The sequence below is a fragment of the Nicotiana tomentosiformis genome, chromosome 1, assembly GCF_000390325.3.
Source record: "Nicotiana tomentosiformis chromosome 1, ASM39032v3, whole genome shotgun sequence".
Lineage (NCBI taxonomy): Eukaryota > Viridiplantae > Streptophyta > Magnoliopsida > Solanales > Solanaceae > Nicotiana > Nicotiana tomentosiformis.
In genome coordinates, this window is record NC_090812.1 from 130,591,139 (window position 1) to 130,598,616 (window position 7,478).

Here is a 7,478-nt window from a genome sequence, read left to right on the forward strand (position 1 = left end):
TTTTCAAGTAAGCATGCAAACAATAAATTACACGACGTGTAGACACTCGTCACTTCACCTATACATCGTTCACATGCATTTCACATAACAAATAATTTAAGGGTTCTATTCCCTCAAGTCAAGGTTAAGTATGACACTTACCTCGCTTTGCAAATTCCAATGAATTATTCAACTCAACCACAACTTTTCCTTTTAAATTTATCTTCAAAAGCTTCAAATCTATTCACAAACAATTCGATATACTCAATACGAATCATTGGAATTAATTCCATATGAATTTATAAATTTTCCGGATAAAAATCCGAAATTCATTAAAATATTCGGCAGTGGAACCCACGTCTCAAATCTCGGAAAAACTTACGAAATCCGAACACCCATTCCGAGACGAGTCCAACCATATAAAAATTATCCAATTCCGATGTCAAATGGACTTTCAAATCTTAAATTTTTATTTTTGGAAGATTTTATAAAAATCTGATTTTTCTTCCATAAATTCACGGATTCATGATATAAATGAGTATAAAATCATGAAATATAATCAATATAGGATAAGGAACACTTACCCCAATATTTTCCCGTAAAAATCGCCTTACCCGAGCTCAAAAATGGAAAAGGGTTGAAAATGGAACGAATCCCATTTTCTAGAACTTAAGTTCTATTTCTGGGACTTTTACCCTTCGCCAACGCGGTCAGTGCCTCGCGTTCGCGCATAAATTTATTATGTCCCATTTTACCCTTCGTGAATGCGAAGCTTGCCTAGCTTGTCCTTCGCGAACGTGAGATGCCCTTCGCGAACGCGAAGGCAATAATCCTGTCCAGCCTCTTTCCCTTCGCGAACGCGAAGCTTTGAACCTCAAGCCTTCGCGAACCCGGTCACTCTGTCGCAAACGCGAAGCATAAAACGTGCCAGTCCCAATTTGCTCTTCGCGTTCGCGAGAGTACCTTCGCGAACGCGAAGAAGAACACACCAGAAGCCTGAAGTCTGCAGAAAACCAAATTTTCTAAGTCCGAAAATGATCCGTTAACCACCCGAAACCAACCGAAGCCTTCGGGGCTCCAAACCAAATATGCACCCAAGTCCTAAAATATCATACGAACTTGCTCGCGCGATAAAATCGCCAAAATAACACCAAAAACTACGAATCAGACACCAAATCAAAGGAAATTTTCCAGAAAACTTTAGAACTTATATTTTTACAACCAGACGTCCGAATCACGTCAAATCAACTCTGATTCTCACCAAATTGGGCAGAAAAGTCATAAATATTATAGTGGACCTATACCGGGCTCCAGAATCAAAATACAGACCCGAGGTCAATAAATCCAATATCAGTAATTTCTTAAAAATCATTAAGCTTTCGAGCTTTTAATTTTTTTTATCAAAATTCCATATCTCGAGCTAGGGACCTCGGAATTCGATTCCGGGCATATGCCCAAGTCCCACATTATGATACAGACCTACCAGAATTGTCAAAATACTGATCCGGGTCTGTTTGCTCAAAATGTTGACTAAAGTCAACTTAGTTGAGTTTTTAAAGCTCTATTTCGCATTTTAATCCATTTTTCACATAAAAACTTTTCGAAAATTTTTACAGATTGCGCACGCAAGTCGAGAATGATAAATGGTAATTTTTGAGGTCTTAGAATACAGAATTATTTGTTAAATTTAAAGATGACATTTTGGGTCATCACATTCTCCACCTCTAATACAAACGTTCGTACTCGAACGGAGTTAGAAAAAGTACCTGACCTGGTGAATAAGTGTGGATATTTACTCCGCATGTCCGACTCGGACTCTAGGTAGATGCCTCTACCGGCTGAGCTCTCCACTGCACCCAAACTGAAGGATAACTCTTAGACCTCAACTATCGGACCTGTCGGGCTAGAATAGCCACCGGCTCCTCCTCATAAGTCAAATCTTTGTCCAATTGGATTGAGCTGAAATCTAATACATGGGATGGATCACCATGATATTTCCGGAGCATAGACACATGGAACACCGGATGAACCGCTGATAAACTAGGTGGTAATGCAAGCCTGTAGGCTACTTTACCCACCCTTTCAAGAATTTCAAAGGGTCCGATATACCTAGGGCTCAACTTGCCCTTCTTCCCGAACCTCATTACACCTTTCATAGGTGAAACCCGGAGCAATATTCTTTCTCCACCCATGAATGCAATATCACGAACTTTACGGTCGGCATAACTCTTTTGCCTAGACTGAGTTGTGCGAAGTCGATCCTGTATAATATTGACCTTATCCAAGACATCCTGTACCAAATCGGTACCCAACAACCGAGCCTCTCCCGGTTCAAACCAGCCAACTGGCGAGCGACATCACCTTCCGTATAATGCCTCATATGGAGCCATCTGAATGCTCGACTGGTAGCTATTATTATAAGCAAACTCCGCAAGTGGCAAGAACTGATCCCAAGAACCTCTAAAGTCTATAACACAAACGCGAAGCATATATTCCAATATCTAAATGGTACGCTCTGACTGTCCGTCTGTCTGTGGATGAAATGCTGTACTCAACTCAAACCGCGTGCCTAACTCACGCTGTACAGCCCTCCAGAAGTGTGAGATAAACTGCGTACCTCGATCTGAAATAATAGACACGGGCACACCGTGAAGGCGGACAATCTCACGAATGTAAATTTCAGCTAACCTCTCTGAAGAATAGGTAACTGCCACTGGAATGAAATGTGCTGACTTGGTCAACCTGTCCACAATGACCCAAACTGCATCAAATTTTCTCTGAGTCTGTGGGAGCCCAACAACAAAATCCATAGTGATACGCTCCCACTTCCACTCAGGAATTTCTAACTTTTGAAGCAAACCACCAGGTCTCTGATGCTCGTATTTAACTTGCCGACAATTCAGACACCGAGCTACATAAGCAACTATATCCTTTTTCATTCTCCTCCACCAATAATGTTGCCGCAAATCTTGATATATTTTGGCGGTATCTGGATGAATAGAGTACCTGGAACTGTGTGCATCTTCAAGAATTAATTCACGAAGCCCATCCACATTAGGCACACAAATACGACCTTGCATTTGCAGAACTCCATCTCTCCCCACAACAACCTGTTTAGCATCACTGTGCCGCACCGTGTCCTTAAGGACAAGTAAATGAGGATCATCATACTGCCTCTCTCTGATGCGCTCATATAAAGAAGACCGAGAGACTGTGCAAGCTAGAACCCGACTGGGTTCTGAAACATCTAACCTCACGAACTGATTAGCCAAAGTCTGAACATCTGCAGTTAATGGCCTCTCACCAACTGGAATATACGCAAGACTGCCCATACTCACAGTCTTTCTACTCAAAGTGTCGGCCACCACATTGGCCTTTCCGGGGTGATACAAAATGGTGATATCATAGTCTTTCAACAACTCCAACCATCTTCTCTGCCTAAAATTAAGATCTTTTTATTTGAACAGATACTAAAGGCTATGATGATCAGTAAATACCTCACACGAGACACCGTAGAGGTAATGCCTCCAAATCTTCAGCGCATGAACAATGGCTGCCAATTCTAAGTTATGAACATGCTAATTCTTCTTGTGAACTTTCAACTGTCGCGACGCATATGCAATTACCTTGCCATCTTGCATTAATACTGCACCAAGCCCAATGTGAGATGCATCACAATACACCGCATACGATCTTGAACCTGTGGGTAATACCAACACTGGTGCCATCGTCAAAGCGGTATTGAGCTTCTAAAAGCTCAACTCACACTCGTCTGACCATCTGAATGGGACACCTTTCTGGGTCAATCTGGTCAATGGGCTTGCTATAGATGAAAACCCTTCCACGAACCGACGATAATAACCTGTTAAACCCAGGAAACTCCGGATCTCTGTAACTGAAGTAGGTCTAGGCCAATTCTGAACAGCCTCAATCTTCTTAGGATTCACCTTTATGCCTTCTGCCGATACAACATGCCCCAAAAAGGCAACTGAGTCTAACCAAAACTCATATTTTGAAAACTTGGCATATAACTGATTATTCTTCAAGGTGTGAAGCACACTTCGAAGATGCTTCTCATGCTCCTCTCAACTGCTGGAGAAAATTAAGATATCATCAATGAATATAACCACAAAAGATTCCAAATAAGGCTTGAACACCGGATTCATCAAATCCATAAATGTTGCTGGGGCATTTGTCAACCCAAATGACATCACTAAGAATTCGTAATGCCCATACCGAGTTTGAAAAGATGTTTTAGGGACATCAAATGCCCTAATCTTTAACTGATGGTAACCAGACCTCAAATCGATCTTCGAAAATACCTTGGCACCCTGAAACTGATCAAATAAGTCATCAATTCTTGGCAGCAGATATTTGTTTTTGATAGTGGCTTTGTTCAACTGCCGATAATCTATACACATCCGCATAAAGCCGCCTTTCTTCTTTACAAATAATACTGGTGCACCCTAGGGTGAGACACTGGGTCTAATGAGTCCCTGATCAAGCAAGTCTTGTAACTGCACTTTTAATTCTTTTAACTCCGGCGGGGCCATACGGTATGGTAGAATAGAAATGGGCTGAGTGCCCGGAGCCAAATCAATACAGAAGTCAATATCTATGTCAGGTGGTATCCCCGGCAAATCTGCAGGAAATACTTCTGGAAATTTACGAACAACTGGTACTGAGTCCATAGAAGGAGCATCCGCACTGGGATCGCGAATATAAGCAAAATAGGCTAGACACCCTTTCTCTACCATATGCCGAGCTTTCATATAAGAAATAACCCTGTTGGCAGAATGACCAGGAGTTCCTTTCCACTCTAACCGAGGTAACCTCGGCATAGCTAGGGTCACTGTCTTGGCATGACAATCCAATATAGCATGATAAGGATCCAAGCCAAAGGGATCCCAATTTATGGTGTGAATACCGTGGGACTCATGGACATAGAACTGGGGACTGCCGACATCTTCGTGAAGAGGTGGCGACATTTTTGAAGATTGGCCATCTTAGGGAATTTTTAAGTGACCGAGCTAAGAATAGCTACGGTCGAATCCAGGACAGCGTTGAGCCTTCGAAGGTAACAAAAGGCTCCCCTCGACTGACTATCAACATGATTTTCAGAATAAATGAAGTCAAGGGTGTAACCTTTTCAGCAGCAAAGAAAATGAAGATATCGGTGACTCACAACAAGAGACTTCGGGAAGTCGCAGAAGATGACGTCACTTCCATGGAGGAAGATGCTGACAGACTTCCTCTGCCATAAAACGATGCTTTGGTAATCTCTCTCAATGTTTTACAATAACAAAAACCCATTATAATCCCACAAGTGGGGTCTGGGGAGGGTAGGATATACGCAGCCATACCCTATCCTAGAAGGGGCAGAGAGACTGTTTACGATAGACCATCGGCTAAAGAAGATGGAATCTCTCTCTATGTTTTAGATTTCAAAATTAAATGTGTTTTGGTTGACCTGGAAGCTCAACTAACATAATACACTAGAGAGTTATGGTGCAAGCAAAATTAACCAAGAACATCATTTTGGCAACAAAGCTCTTAGCTAGCTTCAACTTGACAAGCATGACAACCCGAGGAGAGATTTTGCTGCCCACACACGCTGAAGAAGTAACAAATACCACTCTATTTGAAGTGGTAGATAGATATATGAATTATAATATAATCCTCGGAAGGCCATGGATACATGAGATGAAGGCCTTGTACCCTCAACAAATCATCAATTGTTGAAATTCCCAACCCCTGAAGGAATCAAGAAAATAAGAAGAGATCAACCAGCGGCAAGGGAGATGCACGTGTTGACTGTTTCTAGGAGCAACTGGAAAGAGTCCAACAAATAGAAACCATAGGAACCGATGCCTTCTCCCTTTCCGAATGAAGATAAAAAGAGCGAGGACTCATCAGAATCCTATCAGGTTCCAAGATATTTTCAGGTACCGAAAGAGATGGATGCAACCAAGTCAACCGAAGAGGATCTCGAGCAAGTGGCCTTATTCGAAGAGTTTTTGGAGAGGAAGTTTCACCTGGGGACAGGATTAAATCCCGAGATCAGGTTAGGGTTTATAAATTTCCTTAAAGCTAACAAAGATTACTTTGCGTGGTGGCACTCAGATATGTCAGGTATCCCATTTGAGGTAGCCGTTCACAAGCTGAGTCTGGACCCAAATTTCTCACCGGTAAGACAAAAGAAACACTCAATAGCAGAAATCAAGAATATGTTTGTTAAAGAAGAGGTAACTTGATTACTCAACATTGGTTCAATCTGGGAGGTAAAATATCCAAAATGGTTAGCCAACATAGTTGTAGTGCCAAAAAAGAATAACAAGTTTAGGATGTGTGTTGACTATAAGGATTTAAATAAAGTGTTCCCTAAAGACTAGTTTCCATTGTCGAACATTGATCAAATGATTGATGCTATGGCTGGACATGAGTTAATGAGTTTCCTTGATGCTTACTCCGGGTACAATAAAATCAAGATGAACCAGGAGGATCAGGAAAAAACTTCTTTCCTAACAAACTTTGACACATATTGTTATAATGTGATGCCATTTGGGCTTAAGAATGCCGGAGCCACTTATTAGAGCCTCGTTAATAAAATATTTGAGAATCAGATAGGCAAAACAATGGAGGTATACATTGATGACATGCTAGTCAAGTCTTTGAATGCAGGAGATCATTTGAAAAACCTCCAAGAGACTTTCGACATCTTGAGGAAGCATAATGTAAGGCCCCGTATAATTTTATAAAAGAAAAATAATGTTTCATGGTGCCAGACTAGGCTTACATGTTTGAGGATTGTAGAAGCTCGGACTTTTTGGGGTTGAACAATGCACCGAAAAGTAAAGAAAACTTTTTGGCAGAAAAACATATTTTTGCGGTCCATTATGCGACCGCAGAATCACTCTATGGGCCGCATAATGGCCGCAGAAGTGAGGCATGAGAGGGTCAGTCTGGAAGCAATTATGCGGTCGACTATGCGACCACATAACTGTTCTGCGGTGCATTATGCGACCGCAGAATAGTTATGCGGACCGCATAGTGACCGTAGACACAAACATATTTTTGGTCGTTTTGGTAAGCAATTATGCAACTGATATGCGGTCTACATATTGATTATGCGATCGCAGACCTTGTTCCGGAGCTCCATTTTTGGGTTTTTAAAATCCGACCCTATTTCATTAAATACACTCTTTGGGCCATTTTTGAGCTATAATCTGACATTTTAGAGTGAGAGAGAGTGCCCTAGAGTGAAAAGGTGTTCTTCAATAATTGTTCTTTAATTCTTGCTCAAGTTTTGGAAGATTAAGAAGGAAAACTCACTAGGTCTTCATCCTAGAGGTAAGATTCTACACCCTAACCCTCAATTTTGAATTTTGTCTAGAAATGGATAATTAGCAAGATAATATTTGGGCATGAGAGTTGTTTATTTTACATGCATATGTTATCAAAAGATGTAGGAAGATTGTTGAGCTAAAAATGGTAAAGAT